Genomic DNA, 19,425 nt, shown 5'->3' with positions numbered 1-19,425 from the left:
CCTCACATAAAGACACCTAGGATTACATCTAGGGAGCACCTGGGTAATCTCTCCGTCACAAGACAGAATCACACACAAAATACAGTCACAATCACAATCCTTTGCAAACAAAGGACTTTGCAAAGTCCTTTTACCATATAAGGTAACATTCACAAGTTCTGGGTATTTGAGGGAGGGTGTCTTTGGGGCGCCGTTATTCAAGCTGCCTCAAGGGCAGTTGTGAGTTGGAGCTCTGCCAAGAAGCTCGAGGGTCTTCCTGCTTCCTAAGGTGGCTCTAGAGCTTCCCTCCCAGAAGCGCCTCACCCTGGATGTGAACTCCAGAGGGTCCTGGCAGCCATCCATACCTCTGCAGGGCCCCCAGTCCCACCTCCACCAGGTTGTACCTGTAAACAAACAGAGAAGGGAAGAGGGGATAGCCCCAGGACCTTGCTCCTCACCTCCTTGGCTACTAAGACAGGTCTGAGTCAATATGAGGGTCGCCTTTAATGCTGGCATGCATAATCTTATTACTTAGTTGGACTCAAAGAAAGAACAAATAAAATAGTTTTCAACCCTGGAAGGGCCCAGGAGGAAACATTCAGTTAGACCCTGGAGAATAAACCATATCAACTTACTAAATAGACAGGGAAAGGCGGGAGCAGCTTGAGCCCTTTATAAACACAGTGAAAGTGAAAGTATTAGTCGCGTCTGACTCTCTTGTGACCCCATGGACTGTAGCCCACCAGGCTCCTCTATCCATAGGATTCTCCAGGCAAGAATACTGGAGTGGGTTTCCATGCCCTCCTCCAGAGGATCTTCCCAACCCAGTGATTGAATCCAGGTCTTCTGCATTGCAGGCAGATTCTTTACCATCTGAGCCATCAGGGAAACCCATAAACACAGTGGGGTGGCCTAAAATGAGCTCTCTGGGGCTGGGTCAGCTCTGTTTAGCCGCCTAACTTGACTGAAGACAGAACCGGGCAGGTAGGAAATAAGACCAAGTGGCCAGTTATCCCAAAGGCTGCGGTTCAGCCATCTCTCACTCTGGACAGTTTATAAAGCAGAGAAAATGGTCTCAAATTATCCCCCGGCAGTGAAAAGCCTTGACAATACCACCCCTTGGAAATAGGAAGGACACCGTCAGTGGTACTGGGTCTACACCCGGTGCTGTGTGGGGCCAGCCCTGAGCGCCCGTGGGGTATACAGAGTTTTCTTCTGAGTCCCTCTTGTCCCCTAAGAACCTTTCTAATTCCTACCCTGTGCCACCAAGGTCCCCAAACATGCAACCTGCGGTACCCAATGCTGCCCCCATTTTTAGGGTCCTGTCAGGAAGGGTTCAGGGAATAGTAGAGGAAACTTAACACATTTTTAACAGAAAGGATGAACAATATACTGAAACCCAAATGCTGAATGCAAGTAGTTTGTACCGAAATTTAGGAGGACAAGTGCTTTGTGCAGAAGGTGGTACTCAGAATTGGCCTTGGAAGGTGAATCAGACTTAAGCAAACAGAGGTTGGGGTAGTAGGAAGAGGACCAAGGAAGAAAGGAGAGAGCCACAGGAGAGAGTTAGCAAGAAGCCCAGCTGCCTTGAAAGGGAGGTCTGTGGAGGATAGGATATTGCTATAGTCCAGGACGAGCTTTCCTGATGGCTCAGCAGGTAAAGAATCCTCCTGTAATGCAGGAGACACAAAAGATGTGGGTTCAATTCCTGGGTCTGAAAGATCCCCTGGAGGAGGGCATGGCAACCCACCCCAGTATTGTTGCCTGGAGAATCCCATGGACAGAGGAACCTGGTGGGCTACAGTCCAAGGGGGTCGTAAAAAGGCAGACGTGACTGAGTGACTAACACACATAGTCCAGGACAAGGCTTAAACTAAGGTGATGGTATTAAGGATGAAGGGCAATGGGAATAGAGTTAATATGGCCCAATGAGAATCATCCATCCATCCACCCACCCTCAAAGGTATCCACCTGGCCCTCCCCACACAAATAACGCTCCCACAATCCCCTACCCAGAAATCACCCTTGATTCTTTTCTCTTTTGCTCATGGCCCTGTAGTTAAACATCATCAGCTGTTTTCAAAATGTATCCTGAACTGGATCACTTCTTCCTGAACATGAATCACCTTCATGGTCACTCTTCCAGTTCAAATCACCATCTCTTGCCAAGTTATTGAAATAGTCTTCTTTAGATGTATTGTTTCATGGGAATCATTTCATTCCTCCTGTTAAATTATCCTTATGAGTTAAATTCATCCTATGAGTTATATTCTATAACCTTATCTCAGTGATGAAGAAATTGAGACATTGAGAGAGAAATTGAGAGAACTTATATAAATGGCAGGTCTGGGGCAAGACCCCCAGCTCCCTATTATGCTATACTCTTCCCCATCTTCTGTGACCAGCTGAAGAAATGGTGCAGACCTAGGAACAAACATGGAAAGATGCTCAAGATGTACTGCAAAGTGAGAAAATAAGATCTCTGTGCAAATATAAGCAGAAACACATCTACCTGTGAAAAACGGTGTATGTTCATACACGCATTGAAGTGTACAAAGATACCAATAAAATAACATTAAAATGGAAGAATGGGTAGTTTTTCTCGAATTTATAGCTATAATTTTTTTAAATTTCCACAGCAACCTGGAATAGGTCTTTGCTTACATTTCACCTTCTGGGTAAGTCTTCTCTAAGACCCATACATCCATTCTCACAAGTCACCCCCTCCCTCCCCTGCTTTATCTTTCTCCATGGCACTTATGAAATTGAAAGGGCTGGTTGCTCAGTCATGTCTGACTCTTTGCAACCCCATGGACTGTAGTCCTCAAGCTCCTCTGTCCATGGAATTCTCCAGGCAAAAATACTAGAGTGGATTGCCATTTCCTCCTCCAGGGGATCTTCCCGACTCAGGGATCAAAGCTGGGTCTACTGCATTGTAGGCAGATTCTTTACCATCTGAGCTACCAGGGAAGCCCATGGCACTTAACACGTTCAGTAATTAATTATTTTAGTGATTTTCTGTCTCTCCTCTAGAATGTAAATTCCATTACAGTGAGATTATTACCTGTTCTGCTCAGTCCTATATTCCTAGACCCTAGAACAGATGATTCATATAGTAAGCACTCATTTGTTGAACAAATTAAATTGTTGAATGAAAGGAAAAAGCATGTCATTTTTATTTATTTATTTTTTAAGCATGTCATTTTTATAAGCAAATTTCATAGGCAACCTCTTCTCCTAAGTCAGACCCAGAGGCCACTGACACTGACACTCCTGTGACTCAGGTATCCCTATCAGCTTGGGATAAGTTGTTTGTTATTTCAATGCCACACCCTCAGGGCATGTTACTGCCAGAGGGCAGCCAGCCCTTTGCTTCCTTGGTGGCCTGCAGTGTTACCTGCCCATCCAATTCTTTCTTCCGTGTGTACAGAAGCCTGCAGCACCTGGAGACTTCCCTCCCAGCCAACTTCATGTAACTCTGCTCACCGCAGCCAGTGGAAGTGGTCCAAATCTCTTCCTGGCTGCAGTGGAGCAGCTGGTCAGGTCACTGGAAGCAAAGCCAGGTGCTAACTGCTTCCTCCTCAGTAGACTTAGCTCAATCCTCAGCCTCAAGAGTCTGCTATGCAATCTGTATCCCTCCTTCAAAAGACGTGAGGGAGAAATTCAGCCCCCAAAGCCTTCTCTGGTTGCTCAAATGGTAAAGAAAATGCCTGCAGTGCAGGAGACCCAGGTTCAATCCCTGGGTTGGGAAGATCCCCTGGAGGAGGGCATGGCAACCCACTCCAGTATTCTTGCCTGGAGAATCCCATGGACAGAAGAACCTGGCTATAGCCCATGGGGTCTCAAAGAGTTGCACACGGCTTATTGACTAACACACACATATAGCCATCACATTCCAGATAATCCAAGAGCTGAGGACGTTCTTGGTGGTCAAGTGGTTAAGACTCCATCTTCCACCACAGGGGTGTGGGTTCGATCCCTGGTCAGGGAACTAAGGTCCCACATGCCCCGTGGCATGGCCAAAAAAGATAGCCCAAGAGCTGTAATTTTCTCTTTCTAAACACCATGGGGACTTTCCTGCCTCCATCGACTTAATAGGTTGGTTTTGCAACAAACTGGGGGGGAAATCTAGAGAATTCCTGCTTTTAATCTCCTGGAGAAATATTGTATGTATGAGTATTTTTAATTTGATTTCTTTTAATTGTTAAACTATTATTATAAAAATGCCAAAGAAAATCCATCAAATATCATCCCACCACTCCCACAATACAGTTCTCATTTTCCAAGGTCCTCTTCCTCTCTTTGATGACACATACAAACATCATCACACCATTATAGTCATGTTCCACACACAGATTTACACTCTGCATCTAAATCTTTTTTTCTTTATACAAGACTTTTTAAATCTTCATAAGTCTAGTTTCTAATGTTGGTATTATATTCTTAGGACTTCCCTGGTAGCTCAGTTGGTAAAGAATCTGCCTGCAGCGCAGGAAACCCAGGTTCAGTCCCTGGGTCAGAAAGATCCTCTGCAGAAGGAAATGGCAACCCACTCCAGTATTCTTGCCTGGAGAATCCTATGGACAGAAGAGCCTGGTGGACTATAGTCCATGGGGTCACAAGAGTTGGACACAATTTAGTGACTAAACCACCACTGTATTCTTGAGAAGATAAGGTGTGAGAGAAGATGGAAGAGAATCCTTGAAATACCAACCAGCCGTACCCTGCTGTCATTCCCACCCCATTCTGTGTTCAATCAAATGCCCTAACCCAGCAATTCTCATACCTTTGGTTTTGTGTTTGTTTTTTTCTTCCCATCCTCTATCCCTCTTTTTTTCTTTAGACTGAAGTATAGTTGATTTACTCAAATCTTTGATTTAAAAAAATATAAGCAAGAAACACTTTTAATTTTGCGACCTCATCACTTGCTTAAAAGTTATTGAGGACCTCAAAAAGTGTTTGTTTATGTTGATTATAGGTATCAATATTTGCTGGAGTAGAGATTAAAACCATGAAATTTTTAAAATACTTATTTATATATTTATTAGAAAATAATGCTATTGCATGCCATCATAAACAACATATTTTTATGAAATATGTTACTTTCAAAATACTCTTTTAAGACAAAGGAAAACATAGTGGCAAAGCACATTGGCTTGCATATTTTCAAATTTCTTTAAAGTCTGGCTTAATAACAGACATCTGGATTCTTCATGACTACTTCTGCATTCAATCTTTGTAGTACACAAGGAGGGTTTTGGTTGAAGTATATGAAGACAATCCAGCCTCATCCAGAAGTGTAATTGGAAAAGGAAGGAGTATTTTAATAGGCTTTTCAAATAATTATGGATGTTCTTCTTTGTTCCTATTCAAGTCTTGACAAGTGGAGTTTCTTAAAGGTCAGTCGTAATGTGGAATTTGAAATGATATCAATAATTTTTTGTTGATATATGACAGAAATCAAACCAATATTGTAAACCAATCATCAATCAATTAAAAATAAATATTACAAAAAAATTTTTATATCTGTCACATAAAAAACATTTGCCTGTCTTTCACTTGAGATGGCTCTTTTACCCATGCATGATTTTGAAACACAATACATTGGTCATGTGGAAGATACTGGTTTTCACTGAGTCATACAGAGTTTCCTAATGTTGACACATTTTATTATAAAGTATTTGAAAAATCACACTTGTTCATATCACCACAGAGTTCGTCAGAAAATTCTTTAAGTGTTGGGAAACTCTCAAACTTGTAGTGCGAATGCAAACTTTAAGAAAAAAAGTTGGGTTTTTTTTTTTTTTTGCTTAAAAACTTGAATTTTATTATTAGCAGTGCATGATATCAGTTGTTTTTCTTGAACTAAAACTCACTGTGTTCATTTTGGAAAAATGTCTGCCAAATACTTTTATCTCAATAGCCATAGTTTGTCAGTCATTCTGTCAAGCAAAAATGGAACTCCATGAAATATGCAATTAAGTTCAGCCTGTAACTCAATCAATTGCACAAGTGCTTTTCCTTATGGCCATGGTGTCTTTAGTTTTGCTGCAGAAATGCTTTATACTTGTCATTTCATCACACAGCAAATTAAAAAGATGTTAGTATGTGAACTTTTAAAAAAAATTAATGTATGATGACTTTTTAAAAAATACAGTTTTAATACCACACTGTATTAAGGCGTAAAGTCAGTACTTTGATTTTGTGGTACTAAGAGTTTAATTCACTATTGCTTTTGCACTGATCAGTAAAAAATGTAAATAACATCATAGTATTAATGTGAAGATGGTTTGAGCTTGCAAATTTCCTGAAGGGGTCACAAAGAACCCCACCCCCACCCCCTACCCCACACCCACCAAGAGTCTATAGATCATAATTTAAGAACTGCTGCTCTAGGAAAGCATTAAGATGAATCACTCTGGGCAAAGGAATATTTATTACAATTGTAATTGGCCTTAGATGCCTATCTGGGGTGAGCTGAGTGGGACATATGTAAGTTAAAAGGACTCTTGATCCTTCTACTCTAAAACTGTACCCAAAAGAGAACTAAGGGTCCTCGGTCATTTTTCTAAGTCACAACCTTTCCCTCAACCTCCTAGGTCTTACCAATCTGATGGTAAAAAGAACTACCTGAAGAGATCCCAGGGTGACATCACCAAGATGGTGACCCGAATTGCGCTGACATTGCTCTTTCTCAGGAGAACAACTAACAACGCTATAAGAACAAGACACCCCTGAGAGAACACTAGGACATGAGGGTGAGGCTGAGGCCCCGCTGGCCCCAGGGAGACAAAAACACACTGCATTAGAAAAGAAAGAGAAACAGCTACACACTGACTACCTTGCCCCTCCTCCCAGGACAGTGCTACCTCTGATTCCTCCAGTGGGAAAAGAGAACCCAGGGTGGAAAAAACCGGCCACCCCCAGCATTGTGGGTGGCTCTGCAGAAGCTCCTACTCTGACCTGGCCCCATGAGGATTTCAGGAGACTCTGGGGGGCTCTCCCACCAGGAATCTGGCTGTGAGGGAGAAGGGAGGAGAGCTTGCAACAGCCAGCACAGGGATCTTGACTGAGTTCACATCTGTGATCCCAAGTAGCAAACCCAACCAGCAGCTTTGTTCACCTGCAGAACCAAGTCAGGGGTGAACACTGACCAGGAAACAGCAACGGGGTGCAGATCTGCCTGATTCAGGCCCTCTGAGAGGTTCTGCTGGCCCGAGAGCCGGGCCTGCCCAGTCTCAGGTGAGGAATGGAATCACAGCCCTGCCCACTATAGAGAGTGTCTCCTGCCCTCGTCTGACCAGAAGGGCTGGAGACAACACCTGCAACTTGTACCTCCCAGCAGTGCTTGAGTTGAGAGGTGGGCTGGCAAAGCCAATAGTTTGCAGAGCAAAGCCATGGCCCTGCTCAGTCAGGGAACCTGGGATGTGAGTCAGCCTGAGTTAAGACAACAAACAAAGAGCTTGAGCAGTTTTAAAGCTGCTTCTCCCACTACACCCAGGTACAGAATCTAATTCACATTCCCACTCATTGCTGAATATGCCATTCAGCCTCTCTGACCAGGGAACCTCTCCAGGGCACACAGGAAGCTGCACAACCCATCCAACAGTCCTATTTACAGCAGCACTGAATAGAGAGTGGCTCCCCACATCTGCAGAGCAAGACTGCTGGGCTCAGCTGACCAGGGAATCCGGTCCACATTCAGGCTGACTCAAGTTCCCAATGAGTGGTCCAGTCCCTGAGTCTCACCCTGCTGCCTTGCCAGGGCAGGGAAGCTAATTCATTGCCCCATCTACTGTGAATCAGTACCCAACTCATAGCCTCATCTACTACGAATACAGTACCCAGTCTTCACCATCTAGTAAACCCGACCAGAGAATTCAAGCAACTGCAGAGCCTCCCTTAGCTTCACAAAGGACTCACCCAGCAGCAGTCCTATCCAGCTGTTCTCAGCCAGGGGCACACAACCCCAGCCCCATCCCTCAGATGGGGAACAGTAAACTTGCCCCAAAATAGACCTATACAGCAGAACCCACATGCCCAAGGACTTTATCAGCAAGTACACTCAGAAACTCAAACTGAGCTGACTAGAGGAGAACTGTCTCTTCCAGAGTAAACCTATAAAGTCAGGAAGAGGAGCCCAGTTACTCAAATGCATAGATACTCAATGTAAAGAATCAAGGATCATGAATAATCAGGTAAATATAACACCACCAGAGGAATCTAATAAGCTCCAATAACTGATCCTAAAGAAATGGGGATTTATGAACTATCATATAAAGAATTCAGAATAATCCTCTTAAGAGAGTTTAGCGAACTATAAGAAAACACAGATAGCAGTTAAACAAAATTAGGAAAACAATGCATGAACAAAACAAGAAGTTCAGTAAGGAAACAGTAACCTTAAAAAAAAAAAAACTCTAAGATTTTTCTTAGAGTTGAAAAATACAATAACTGAACTGAAAATTCAATAGAGAGTTTCATAAGTAGACTTGACTGCGCAGAAGAAAGAATCAGTGACCTGGAGGCTAGGACATTACCTGCTCCTGTCAGCTAGGACATTATTTGCTCCTGTCAGAGGAGCAAAAAGGAAAAAAAAAAAAGAGAAAAGAATGAAGAAAGCCCATGGGATTCATGGGACGCAATGAAAAGAAATAATGTTTGCGTTATAGGAATTCCAGGAGAAATGAAAGAGTAAGAATAGAAAATATATTTAAACTAATACTGGCTGAAAACTTCCCAAACCTGGGGAGATAAATGGACATGAGGACAGAGCCATGAGGTCCAAAAGGCCCCAAAGAAGTTGAACTTGAATAGGGCTATACTGAGACACATTTTAATTAAATTGTCAAAGGTCAAAGACAAAAAAAGAATTTTAAGAGCATTAAGAGAAAAGAGAGAGGTTACATACAATGGAACCAACATAAGACTTCAGTCAGATTCCTTGACAGAAGCTTTTCAGGTCAAGAGGTAAAGGGATTACATATTTAAACTATTGAAAAAAAATAACTGTCACCCAAGAATTGTATACTCTGCAAACGTGTCCTTCAGAAGTGAGGGAGGGATAAAAACTTTCCCAAACAAACAAAAGCTGAGAGTTTATTATCACCAGACCTGCTTTATAAGAAATGCTAAAGGCAGTTCGAGTGGAAATAAAAGAACATGAACTAACATCATAGAAACATAAAAAGATAGATGTAAGAGCCTGTTGTGATAATCATTTCACAGTATATGTAAGTCAAACCATCATGCTGTAGCCTGCCAGGCTCCTCTGTCCATAGAATTCTCCAGGTAAGGATACTAGAGTGGGTAGCCATTCGCTTTTCCAGGGGATCTTCCTGACCCAGGGACTGAACCCAGGCCTCCTGCATTGCAGGCAGATTCTTTATCACCTGAGCCACCAGAGAAGCCTTATCATGCTGTACACCTTAAACGTATACAGTGATGTGTGCAATTAATAAAGCTGGAAACTTTTTTCTAAAAAGTTACATATATCCCAAAGAAAAGTCTGTCTCTCCGACCCTCAGCATAGTGGTCCAAACCACTTCCTCTGACTTTTTCTTTGGTCTGACTAAGCTTTCCCAGGGCAGTAAATCCCCTCAAGAGGAACAACTCCCAAATTGCCCAATCCCCACCTACCTAAGGCCAAAAGCATGGACAAGAGTCCCAATTCTTGTTCCTCTTACTTTGTTCTAAGTTTTATTCCCTCTTAGTTTGTCCAGAAATATGTCCTCAATTTTTATCAGAATGCAGAAATGGGCAAGGGGAAGTTTAAAGCTCTCTGCACCCAGTATTTGATAAGTGACACTCATACTGGCAATTTCCCTTTTTTGGACACTTGTGCTGCTTCTAATAGTTCACCGTTATAAATAATGCAAAACCAAATACCTTCAAGTGTATATATTTTTATATTTGACATTTTTTTCATAAGGTTAGTCATTCTACCTGTTGATTTTAGCCAGCAGACATTTAACATCTGGCAGGAGAGCACTTTTATACTAGGACATTAGGTTAGCTACCTGGGCACTCTATATTGTGTGTACTGCACCCTCAATTCCAAAATGAACTGTCCCTTTTCCGCAGGAAATGTTAGTAATACAAACGGTGTTAAGTGTCGAACAGATGTTCAGATGCTAAGACCAGGGAGAGCCAAGGGAATGTTGGGGACCAGAATCCAAATAATGAGAAATAGTCACAAGATGCATAAGATTCTGAGTTCTGTGCAAACTGGGCTCTGTAATGAAGTAGGTGGGCAAAGAGCTAAAATATCTGATCTGAAAATTAAAGCAAGAAACTGTCTTCTAGGCACAGTCTAGGACAGTGGTTAACAAACATGGGCTTGAAGTCACATGTGTGTGCATGCTAGGTCACTTCAGTCGTGTCCAACTCTTTGCGACCCCATCCGACAGTAGCCCGCCAGTCTCCTCTGTCCATGGGTATTCTTCAGGTAAGAATACTGGAGTGGGTTGCCATGCCCTCCTCCAGGGGATCTTCCCAGCCCAGGGATCAAACCTGAGTCTCTTAGGTCCCCTGCACTGGCAGGCAGATTCTTTACCACTAGTGCCACCTGGGAAGCCCGAAGTCAAATCTATCTAGATTTAATTTCCAGCTCTACAAATTGTGTGTGTGACCTTGAAAAAGTTGCCCAAACTATCCCAAGCTTAGTTTCTTGTCTCTAAAATGGAAAATGGAAATGTTATGACCTTGAAAGGGCTCCGGAGTCCTCAGGCTTCCTATTGGGTTTGGGCAATGAGCATACCAGCTGATGAAAAGTGGGGAAGAGAAGAGAAGGCCCCAGGTCCTCTGTACTAACCCTTGTGGTTCCTCGATTGCTCCCACATTCTTTTGTAATTAAGCCCTTAGGGAATAAAACCTCCTCAAATTATCCTATTTTCTTGTGCATATCTGATTCCTGTTGGGACCCACACTAACACAAAGTCCTTCCTCTGCTTTCCTCTGTATCACAAGGAACTACACTCTCCAGGCTTTCTGGCTTCCAAGTGAGTTCAGTCAGTAAGGACGGTGTTGAGAACTGGATAGTGGAAGGCTGGGGCTTGCCCATGTGTGTTCTTTCCTGCTTTCAGTGGTGCTCCTGAGGTTCCAGCTTCTACCCTGCACTGGATCCTGAGCTTTCACAAACCTGAGTCTTTCTCTTTTGCTTTCTGATCTTGCTAATCTCTCAGCTGCTTCACCATTGCTATCTGGTCTCTTCTGTTCCATCACCTGCAGAACCAGTTCCCTAGACTGAATGTCCTTTGTTTGGAATACTCAGAGGGTCTCTGTTGCTTGTTTGGACTCTGAGATGTTCTCTGAGCCTTAGTCTCCTCATCTGTAAAACAGGTAATAAAGAATACCCATCTTTGAAGGATACTGTGAGAATATCAATGTGTGAAAACTACACATAGTGTATATAGTAACTGTTGAATAGATATTGGCCATGATCTATCTTCTCAGAGTTTCCAGTGGTCTTTGGGACAAAGTTCATCCTTTGTAATATAACTTAACAAATCCAGCCCCTGTCTTCCTTCCAGCTCATGGTGAGTCAGGAATCCAGTAAGTCATGGGTAAAGGCATATAAAATATCTACTTGTCACGAGGAAGCAAAGGATCAGAAACCTGTATGGAAAACAGTGCAAGGTTACATAAACAAAGGAACCACACAGTGAGCATGAAACTGAGATAAGTTTCCAATCCAGTTAGAGGTCCTTTATTCACTTCCTGCTGGAACAGGAAACTGCTCCACCTCCCATTATGCAAGGAAAGAAAGGCAAATGGTGGCATCTGATTGGAAAAGGAGAAAAGGGATTATGGGTTAACTCTAATTCTCAGAAAGGTTATAGAGCACGGGTTGTGTTCCTCCAGTTAAGTGGTTCTGGTGGCATTTACAAGCCCTAGTACACAGGGAAAATCTAGTGCCCTCTCTTATTTCCCCTTTCACCATGGAGTTGAGTTTCTTGACTGGGTTCTCTGTACCATCAAATCAACCAGAAACCTAATCTTCTCTTGCCCTGGTGCCCACATCCCACAGAAGGGAAGGCAGTTAGCTCCCTCTTCTCACAGCTGGTAAGAACTGGGTGGGTACGTCTTGTGTTCCTGTTGTGAAATGGAATGCACAAACAGGGGATGTGATTCATGTCTGTAGACACATAGTATTCCTGACAGCTAATCAGGAAATGCCTTTTTATGTCTGGTCTTGTAAATCCTCTTCAAAAGTTTGATGGAGGCTAGATGGGAGCCATTGTGTTAAAGAGAGTGCTTGTTATCTCTTCAAGGACTGACACCACATGCCCATCACCACAGAGTTCCGAGAAAACTCTACATCCTCACCCCTTTTCCTCTGCCCCACGCCCATCCCCCCACCCACACCTCCAACACACACACATTCTTTGGAAAAGAGGTCACATAACATGAGGCATACTTTAGACTGAAGCATGTTGTTTGTTTTCATGGCAGAAATTAAGTTTCGCTTAATTTATATGAAGTAGAGAGAAATATTTAAAAGCCTTGTAAGAACAGATAAATCCAATTCTCATCTGGAGCTCAGGAAATGGCAAAAAAAAGGAACAGGTAGGGAGAAGAGTCATCTATAAATCAAGTGGATTTAACAACTAGAATTGTGACTTCCTCCCGAAGGAAATGAAAACTGCTCCTCTGATCAAAGAAGCAGAGCTTATTATTTTATTTTTCATTCATTCACTTGTTTTGCAGGAAGGTGTCTAAATTAATGAAAAGGGCTAGATGTCAGGGAAATACAAGATTTTCACAGAAAGATGATGGAAACCACAATTTACTGGTGGCAACAGTGTGTTGCAAACCGTTTCTTAAATATCTTAACAAAAATGAAAGTCTGCATTTTAGTGAACTTAGGCCAAGGGAAACTGTGTATAAAACCTTCTCAGAGTCAGGACTTTTGCTCAGTAAGTAAATAGTGTTTGACTGGTTGATTAATAAGGACGTATTTTGAATTCCTTGAGATTTAACAAGACAACAAATTGGACTTGTTTAGATTTCTCCTTTGGACCAGCAGGAAAACTTTGACACACCTCCCCCACTGAGAGGACAGGGAGGGTGCTTCCTTGAACCCTTTCCCAGACTCTGAGCCCCCCAGGGCTGAAGTCACACATGGCTCAGGATACACAGAGGTGACCTCTGAATTGAGAGATATTTATTCAAAGCCTTCTCTAAACTATCAGATGTGGAGATGGAGGAGCTTTTTGCAAGACCACATATCACACCCTCCCCCCCAGAAAAAAAGTAAAGTCTGTCTCTCTGATCAGAAGAGCAGTTTTCATTCCCTTTGGAGGCAGCTTCCACTCAACTGGAGGTACATGGATGACTTCTCCGTCTCTATTTGCTTGTCCCTGTTTTCGAGCACAGTGAAAGCAAAGAAGTCATCCTTGTTTATCCACTCTCTTTTTTCACCAAGTCTGGCTAGTGCTTTTGAAGGGGGGCTCCAGCTTTCTCTTATCTCCATCCTTGATACTTTGCATGAGCGTGTTTTAACAGCCTCTCTTCCTCTCCTTTGCCTCTGAAATCATAAGCTTCCTAGCACTCTGCTTTCATGTGCTGCTACCCCTCTGCAACCACCATGGGTTCCTTTTGCTGCCAGGCTGAGTCTAAAATCCTCTTCAGAGCTCTCAGTGACTCTCCCGTTCTTTCCCAAACTCCTCCTCATCTGCTCAGTTCTCCCTCTAGTTCCAGAGGTTTCCTCTTCCACTGCCCAGGCTTCTTTCTGTCTTCCTTCTCTTTTGACATGGATTTCACCTTCCATGGACATTACTTCCCTCTCTCTGCAGAACACACCTGCCCATCCCAGCCCTACTTCTTGAAGACTTTGCTTTCATATTCTTCTCTTTCTTCTTCTTCTTCTTTTTTTTTTATTCTTCTCTTTCTTGAAGCTCCCTCAACATGCTGAGTTTCTGGTGCTCAGTTTAGCCCCTGATTTGCCACACTCACAGATCATTTTCAGACTGCTCCATTTATGTGACTCTTGTCTTCCATCAGTGCGACAAGGTTCTCAAGGACAGAAATCCATTTCCAAGGCTTGCCTGTATTTGGTGACTGTAGAAAAACTTTAGGAATGAATGCATGATTCAAAATGGATCCATTGACACCATAGTGTAGTAGAAAGGTCTTTGGAGTCAGACAGACCAATCTCAAGCTGCTACCTCTTCACCATGTTGCTGAAAACTCTGAGTCTTAGTGTCCCCACATGTCCAAAGAGGACACTAATATTTGGCAGAGTTGCTATGCGTATTAAATGGCATGAAATTTATAAGGCTTCTGAGGATACTGCTTGGCCCATAATTAGATGTCCAGGAGATGGTAGTAACTTCTGTTATTATTGAACTCTGGAGAAAGTAGGTGGCAACATTCAATTCTGGAACTGAGTGGGACTTACTGTGGGAGACCCTTGCCCTTTGATCCCTAACTGACAGCTAGAGAGAAAACAAGTGTAGGTTTACTGTCTGCTCAGCCCAGACAGAGTTGACTTGTGTCTAACTCTCTGAAGGAGATTTACTTTATAAGGTGAGAATGCAAGTCTTTCCAGATGGGACCAGCATACCAGAGGCTCATTCCCTGAGCCCAACTCGTAAGCTCCTTGCCTCAGAGATAATGCAGGGCTTGGTGGTAGAGGTCAACATTGACATCCAAGAGCAATGCCCCAGAGACAAGAAGCAGACACTTGGCCTTGGCAGAGAGATTCTCCAGGCAGCAGGCTGGCGCTAGATGCATAAGGAATAGCTCAATCAATCCTGTAGCAACCTGGATGCTGAAAGGCACAGAGAAATACGAGGAATGGAATAATAGCAACAGACCCTGAAATAGTTCTTACTATGTGTCTGCATTGCTTTAAGAATTTTTGTATAGCAACTTATTTAATCTTCACAACCACCTATGAGGTACCTACAATTATTAAGCTAGATCCTCTCTGTCTATCCCTCACCTATTGCAAAGAGATAGGGTATGGAAGCTTTTCCTGTTTCTTTCTACTCTCTTTTCCTCCCTCTGAGGATGAGGCTAATCCACAAAGATCCTAACAAAACTGGATGTGGAGGAAGCCAAGGTTTTTGCTCTGTGTCTGGGGCAGTATTTAACTCAGTTGGTAGAAATCACTAAAAAATAAACACAATTTTGCTTTACATGCTTGTCGTTTCTTTGAGGGGTAGGAGGCTGCTCTTTGAGTGTCATGAAATCACTCTTTCCTCAAATGTGAAGAAGTAAACATTAAATGAGTAAATTCCCATCTAACCGGACAAGAAAAGAAAGGGGCATCCAAATGAATGTCACCTAACTTTCCTATAGACATTGATACAAAGTGAAGTGCTATTTTGCAAAAAACTTAACACTCGGCCACTTGGAATCATTAGATTTTGAGACTGCCTTTAAGGCTACTTCAATCCTTTTTCTCCTCTTTGGCATCCATTGTATTTATGGGACAATTCTTTAATTCACATGTAGTAGCTATGAGCATGGACTCTGAAGCCAGACTACCTGAACTCTATTCCAGATTGGCAACTCTTGGTGGTTGAGTTCATCCAGGAGCTGGACGTGAGATGAGGGTTTGGGTACAAGTGGCTTATCTGAGAGCTAAGGCCAGGAAGCACCAGTAAGGGAGTGGAGAATTTCTTTAGGAAAGGAAAGACAGACAACAAGGTGTGCGTTAAAGGGCCAGGCTACCTAGGGGTGCTGAGGATTCTAGTCCAAGAGCATTTCTCTGGAAAACCGTAGAGAATACACTTCAAAGACATCCTACCCAAGGGGCAAACAAGCTGAGGATTTATCAACCATGTCCCACCCCTCACTGGCTGAGGGCTGCCCCCTAGTATGTGAACTCCCTGGGATTTCTGGCCTTTCCTCTTATAAACCAAGCTTGCTCCTGTGGCCACAGAGGCCCTCTGGAAAGAGTGGGGACCTGTCTGTCTACGTGGGGCCAGTGAGAGCCAAGGGATGCAGGTGGAGGACAAACAGCCTCAGCTATAGTCCACTCCTGTTGTCACACAGATCTATCCATGCATCTGTCTTGTCACTGAGTTTGAAGGTGGCTGGTCACAATTTCCAAGGGGAAAAAACAGTGTACAACAGGCACATGAATGAGATAAGCCATCTTCACTTCTGCTGCAGTTAGTGTGAAGGCTCTAATTCCGGTCTTCATCATCTGGTTCCTCTACCCCCTCACTTCACTCTGAATTCCTCTGACCCTCAGCCAGTCCTTCTGCTGGTTTAGGTTGTGTACCTGGTGGGATAAATTATACTCCCATCCCTGAGGGGTCTGAACCCCCGGTTTCCATGTCCTTGTCAGAGTAGGATTGCTACTATTGCCCATCCACGGTCTAGGAGCATCAGGAGCGGGGGACCAGACTGTCCGCTGAATTCCAGATACACTTCTTCCTGTTCTCACCGTGTAGAAAGAAGCCTGCTTCCTTGAGATAATCAAGATCAACTATTCCTGCCAGTACATAAAGTCTTGTTTTGGGGGGCGGGGGAGCTTACTGTATACTGATGCAGGAGTTTTAAGGGACTAGGTGACAGACACAGCTTTAAATGTAGTGAAGCCCTGACTAAATTGTACAGGTGTTCCTCCCATTTACTTCAGAAACCACAGTCTTTAGGAAAAAACCAAAGCTGCAGAAATAGGAAGCACAGTCTCTCCAAGTAGGTCACTAGGAATGATGGTGAGAGGGCCACCTCCTGCTTTATTTCCCGGATCTGTGAATTCTGTCTCCCAGGGTCATGACTTGATGAATATACTGCACCTTGAAGACAGCGCCCAAAAGCCCATGGTGTGTCATCCCCAGCTGATATCTTAGCTAAGTCTTCACGAGGTCATTTCAAAACTCTACCCCAGCCAGCAGCCCCCAGATTATGGAGTGTGTGATAGGATCAGTAGATCCTGTGGTTGTATGACTGTTGTCTTGACTTCACTGTAAAGTGGCTTATTTGGCCTGAAGTTAGGTAATGTGGATTCCCATGTTGGTAAACCAGACATTCTGTGAATCCTTGGCTAAGGGTGCTGGCACTACGGACAGGGAAGCTAAATCGACCCCACTAAGCACAAGTCTGTGTTTCCTTCCAAGTGGGATGGGTCCAATATAATCAACTTTCAACCATGGGTAACTGACTCCTTGAGAGATGGTACAAAACTGAGAGCTCAGCATTGGTCTCCACCTCTTGTAGGTCAGGCAACACATGCAGCAGTAGCTAGGTCACCTTGATAAGGGGATTCCATGCTGGTGCCTCCATCCTTGTCATCTTATAATCAAATGATAGGCCTGGTTTTCAGCAGCCTGCCCTCTGGCTGCAGAAGATGTGAGTCTCTTTATTCAGCAGCATAGAGGACTCCTCACCTTCTCCTTCTTCACTGACATGAAACGTTTCACTTATTTTTTCAGAGTGAATGCTGTAAACAATAGATAATCAATCCCCCAATCTTTGTAGCTAGCATTGCCCCCAAATCTTTCAAGAGCTGGTATGTGTTAAGTCGTTTAGTCATGTCCAACTCTTTGTGACCCCATGAACTGTAGCCGAACAGGTTCCTCTGTCCATGGGATTCTGAAGGCAAGAATACTGAAGTAGGTTACCATGTCTTCCTCCAGGGGATCTTCCCTACCCAGGGATTGAACTGGGGTCTCCCCCATTACAGGTAGACTCCTTAACATCTGAGCCACCAGGGAAGTCCCAAAAAAACCCCATATTCCAAACATGATCTTATGCTAAATCGCTTTAGTTGTGTCCAATTCTTTGTGACCCTATGGATTGTAGCCCACGAACTCCTTTGTCCATGGGATTCTTCAGGCAATAATACTAGAGTGGGTTGCCATGCCCTTCTCCAGGAGATCTTCCCCACCCAGGGATTGAACCCATGTTTCTTGAGTACCCTGCATTGGCAGATGTGTCCTTTACCACTATCGCTACCTGGGAAACCCTTAGGGCCTATGTTCAGACCATAAAAACTAACATGAGACTTCACAAGATGAATCCCAAGGTGAGAAAACTCTTGGCAGTTTTCAATTTAAACTAGGTTGAATGCTTCAAGTTAAGGACCAAAGTCATGAGGCTGTCTTCCTTTGCAAATAAGGTGACTGGTCTCCTCCCTAAAAGAAGGGGAGTTTACATAAGCAAATTAGTATTTCTTAAGATGTATAAATTTCCACTGTGGGACAGATACCACAGATTTGGTGTAAATTTCCTAGTCTTGCCACTGACAGTTCCTTTAGCCCTGTAGTCTGGGTCAAAGCTCAATGAGAGATGGAGGTTGGAGAGTTCTTGCCCCTACTCTGGCATCAACCCATCACCAAACACTGAGTTCTGTTCTCAGCCTTTTTGGACTTCAATTCTCTCATCCATAAAATATGGGTGAAATAGCTTCATCCATTATGTACAAATTAAATAAGATATTGTGTATATGTGAGGACTTCCCAGGTGGCTCAGTGGTAAAGAATCAGCCTGCCAAAGCAGGAGATGAGGGTTCAATCCCTGGGTTGGGAAGATCCCTTGGAGAAGAGAATGGCAACCCACTCCAATATTCCTGTCTGGGAAATCCCATGGACAGAGAAGCCTGGCATGCTACAAAGAGTCAGAGATGACTTAGTGACTGAACACATATGCAAGTATATATGTGAAGGGTTCGTAAATTTAAAAATGCCATTTAAAATGAGTTTATATTAAAAAATAATTATTAACTCTGCAAGAGATGAAACCTGGGCCTTTGAATTTGGAGACAGACATCTGTAAGAATTACCTCTGGCTCCAGCCTCTCCCATTCACTCTGGTCCATGATACCTGGCCTGGCTAAATTTATGTCTTCTCTCTTCAGCTACCTCCCCTGGGCTCTGTCCAGGTCTCTATGCCCTCACTCTGGCCACTGACCCTATTCCTACATTTGTACCCTGTGTTCGGTGTAACATCCTGGGAATATCTTGAGTCACGTTCCAACATCGCACCTCCCTTGATTTGAACTTGATTGTCCTATTTCTCTTCCGGTCTGAATTCTTCTTCCTTTGCCCAGCCTCCCACACTAGGACAATGACTCTGCTATGTTCATTTTTTATCAACATAGATCCTAGATGAGGGAGAGAGTATGATTTTTAACCAGCCCACGTGAACTACCAGACTCTAATTCTCAAGTTACACACACAAAAATAATTCAGAAAGGCTGGGGTATAGTTTGTTGATCTCTTTCCACCAGCCACAACTGCTCAGACTCCCTTTATCTTTCCATGGCATCTGGACACGCCACACAAAGGGAACCCACACCTCAAGGTAGCTGAAACTCAAGTCACAGTAAAAACTCATCAATTTGAAATTGATTCTGAATCAGTAAAGAATAGGATCAAATCAAAAAGCATAAGACTAGGTGCCTGGCACATAATGAAAGCCCAATAACATCAGTTGAATGAGAGTCCCCATATGTGATTTTTGGGTCCATGCTTAATCGATAATTAT

Source organism: Cervus canadensis, chromosome 16 (genome assembly GCF_019320065.1).
Source record: "Cervus canadensis isolate Bull #8, Minnesota chromosome 16, ASM1932006v1, whole genome shotgun sequence".
In the NCBI taxonomy this organism is placed as follows: domain Eukaryota; kingdom Metazoa; phylum Chordata; class Mammalia; order Artiodactyla; family Cervidae; genus Cervus; species Cervus canadensis.
Note: the sequence above shows the minus strand (reverse complement) of the source record.